Source organism: Electrophorus electricus, unplaced genomic scaffold (assembly GCF_041902795.1).
Source record: "Electrophorus electricus isolate QZ-2024a unplaced genomic scaffold, ASM4190279v1 Scaffold94, whole genome shotgun sequence".
Classification (NCBI taxonomy): Eukaryota; Metazoa; Chordata; class Actinopteri; order Gymnotiformes; family Gymnotidae; genus Electrophorus; species Electrophorus electricus.
Genome location: NW_027658811.1, coordinates 169,977 through 173,833, shown reverse-complemented (window position 1 = coordinate 173,833; position 3,857 = coordinate 169,977). Strand labels below are relative to the sequence as shown.

General features: G+C 38.0%; 1 non-coding gene across 1 annotated transcript; it reads left to right on the top strand.

The window, feature by feature from the left end:
* Positions 1–1,410: 1,410 nt before the first annotated feature.
* Positions 1,411–1,482, top strand: trnae-uuc (transfer RNA glutamic acid (anticodon UUC)). Its single transcript has one exon. It is a non-coding gene; the product is annotated as a tRNA-Glu (tRNA).
* The last annotated feature ends 2,375 nt before the right edge of the window (positions 1,483–3,857 follow it).

Genomic DNA, 3,857 nt, shown 5'->3' with positions numbered 1-3,857 from the left:
TGGCATAGTTTCCACTATGTGCTGAAAATACTCTGCAGGAATCTTGGTCCAATCTTCATAGGATATTTTCTCTGAAATTACATGGAGGGACTGACATGTTCTAAACTGCCTGTTATACTCTTACAGCCGCTTTGAAATACAAAAAAAACATATTTATCTTCCACTCCACTCAAGGATGGCCACACTTGGAATTTCCCTTGGCACATTTAAAACATTGTGTGAGCCAGATAGCTTCTGTTTTCAACCTTCCAATGCTCTGAGTATTAGTGTTCTATGCATATGAGATGCTTCAACACGTCCATGCGTGTTGTAAAGAAACACAGTGTAAGCAGTATTAATGAAAGTGCATCTCTACCTCAAACTCACCAGTGTAACAATTATAGTTTGTGAAATCTAATTTTAAATGGCGATCAGCCTTCTTAACAAATAAGCAGAACTCACCTTGTTAAGTGTTTGTGTTTGTTTGTTTGTGTGTGTGTGTGTGTGTGTGTGTGTAGTTTTAAGCATAGCAAGGCACTTCAGGGTTGCCAGGTGGAGCCTTCCTGAAGACCCTGATACTGAAACAGCATTAAAAGCTGCAATGGCACTGTAGTTGTATTTATCTGCACTAATACAGCTTTGAACTATTGCACTCTTACATACAGTAAGTTTCTATGTACCGGTGTACATTTCTGTGTACCTTTAGTAACTAAAGGGATTCTATTCTAATATTACAAGTGCTAGAAGTGCTGAAACTCAAAACAGTGAAGAAACCAGTGGAGCTTAATGACTGGTCAGATGAAGAGAGTGAAGTGAGGAGTTTCCTTCAGTGTCTGCCATGTCCCAGCTGAGGTGAGTGTGAAGCTTTTATTGGTACTATAGGAGTTGTGTTTAACTTTGAAACTGATGGTGTCACAGCCATTTGTGGCCGAGAGTCTAGAAGAGCATAATTGGCTGTACTCTTAGGGAGAGAGGGAGTGGCATACGCTCTCTCCCCTGTCAATTACAGAGACACCGTGCAATCAAGGGCGTCTATAAGTTCACGCGTCAGAAGGGGGAGGAAAAGACTATTTTCTGAGTACTTAGAATAACATTCCGTATTTTTTGGAGAACATTTTCTAGAGTGTTTTCATGTAGAGAGAGAAATGAGTGGCTAAATTGTCAGAAACATTAAGGAGACAAATGGGGAATATATAACAGCTCTTTCCATGTGTTAGTGACACCAGCGTTCCCTCTTTTCCCAGATGGTAAAAAAGAGCCCTGACTCTTGCAAACTTCATTTTTTTGTAGAACAAAGAGAAAGATGAATAACTCGCTTTATGGCCTTTTTCCACTCATGCATACCAAGTCCAGTATGCATCCAAACATTGTCAGAATAGTAGGAGTGCAGACTTTGAAAAATGGTCTTCTCATGTAAATTCAGCAGCTTTGTCCCTGGTTGTCTAGTGGTTAGGATTCGGCGCTTTCACCCCCGCGGCCCGGGTTCGATTCCCGGTCAGGGAAAAACCTCTTTTTATGCTCATATAAAACGACAGATTCTGCATTAAAACATAAAGTTTGTGTGAGTTGGAGTTGAGCCGACAGCCAAAGGATGACAGTTTTAACTTCTACTCTACCAACTGAGTTATTGAAAGCGACATGCAAGTAATCCCACATGTCCAAACACCAGTATGTTGGCAAGAAACACAGCCAGTTTTGGATGTTTCAATTGTTAAGTTCATTTGACACAAAGAAGAAAGATCGCATTGTATAAGTTGTTCAGCTACAAACAGATATATCTTTTGATGACATTTGGAATCATACTGGACTTTGTGTACATGAATGGAGAAAGGCCATAAATGGTTAGAATAACATTCAGTGCTTTTGGAGAAAAGTTTCGAGAGTTTTGTCATGTAGTGAGAGAAATGAGTGGCTGAAATATCAGGCATTAAAAGTGCAATTTGCACTCAGGGAAAGAAAATTGCTTTCATGTGGACCGCATTGAGATATCGATCTGCCTGTGAAACAAAACACCTCTTAAGAGGCTAGATTTGTGCTCTCAAGCTGCGATGGTGGTTTTCTCATGGCTTCTAAAAGAAGAGGCTGTGGTCAGGGTGGAGTGAGTCTTTGATAACCAAGATTGTTGTTGTTTTGGCCTTCGAATAGACAATGGCATTACCCAGTGTCAGGTCTTTCTCAGTAAACTGCAGAGAATGATATAGAGGGCAAGAAATGGTCAAGCAAAGTTTTATTGGGTGTGTGTCTATAAAAAACACTACAGCTCTCTGATACATTTTTGGTTCAAGATTTAATCATCATGCAAATGATTGTGATTAATGCTTTGTCTGTTTAATTCAAATATTATACTATAAACCTAATATTTTAATAGGGTTGGCAACTTTCTAGTTCCGATTACTACATGTGTGTGAAGTACAGGTGCTGTAGCTATACGGTATACAATTGTCCACAGTAGCCTAATTATAATATATACAACCAAAAATCCATCTAAAATAAACACCAGAAACCTGGACTAAGGGTAATGTACATAAGTACATTAAATCTAGGTAGGACTGCTCAATAGCTAGGATAACAGCAGAACAATTGTCCCGCCGTATAAGCAAAATGAGAGCCTGCTAAGGCCGCCAAGAGGGTGCCAAAGACCATGTATTTATTTCTATTTGTTTTTTACCTATGTTATGTCAGTGGCAGCTCAGATTTCTGCATAGGGCCCCACACAGGCTTGGGCCAGCCCTGGTATCACAGTGTCGTGCACTGGAAAACCATCAAGCCTGTTGACTATGCTACCAGTGTTGTTCATGTAACTGTGCAAATAAACTGCAAACACAATTACTTTTAGAAGTATCATCCAGTTTCTTTTCACAATTGCCAAAATGTAATGAATCACAGCCAGTGTTCTAAAACAGACCTGGAATGTATTCCTGGTTGATGTGCCCTGTTTCTAGTTCCAAAAAAAAAAAAAAAAAAAAAAAATTGGTGGATGAATTTTCAATGAAAGTGCTTCACTCAGCAGCCATTAATGATTCTTATATCCAGTATGAATAAATTGAAATTCCTATCCTTGTATCAGGTGCAGCAATTATGTGTAACAATTGTGAAGCAAAAAAGCAATAGCAACATTTTAATATAACAATATAGGTAATATAGAACTTGATCTAATGATATTAATTAGGCTATGCAAATAACACAACTACTTCGGTAGCAGATCATTCATGCCTGTTGAATAGGCAGTTTTCTGCTTTGCAGATACTTGAAATATTTTACTAATCTTTCCCCAAATCCAGTAGGAGCTGCCTTTTACATTAACATGCCAGGATACACGCTGACTGGATGTTTAATCTTTCTAATGGGTAAGCTATATTCTTATAGTCAAGAAAGATATTTTTTAATTATTAATCAGTTAAGGAAGTCAAGCTATTGCATTTTGTTGAGATGAAGGAATATTGCATAACCCTGTACTGGCCAAATAATTAGATTTGATGTTCTATTTTGTGGATTAATCCCATAACTGAATTATTCACATGGTTTTATAGCCATGGTTAATACTTGCTGTCAAAATGCTGAGGTTCATAAGAACCTCTTTCCTTCATAAGGAAGCTTCCTGTTTTTGAAACAGGTAGTTTCAGCATACTAGCTCTTACTGCTCTCTATCTGTTTAACAAATGTTTTGTTGGATTTAACTACTTTCTACCTGGAAACTGGCAACTTCCATGGAAAACTATTTTATCATCACAAACTATATCTAAGGAACTACCACAAACATAAGTAATGTTAACATTTTGCTTTTTCATCATGACTTATGTTCTGTTTCAGAGCACTGAATGCAGCATGTTTATTCTTCGTCATTAGTGGCAGTTTTATCTGTGAGAAGTGTAGATGAA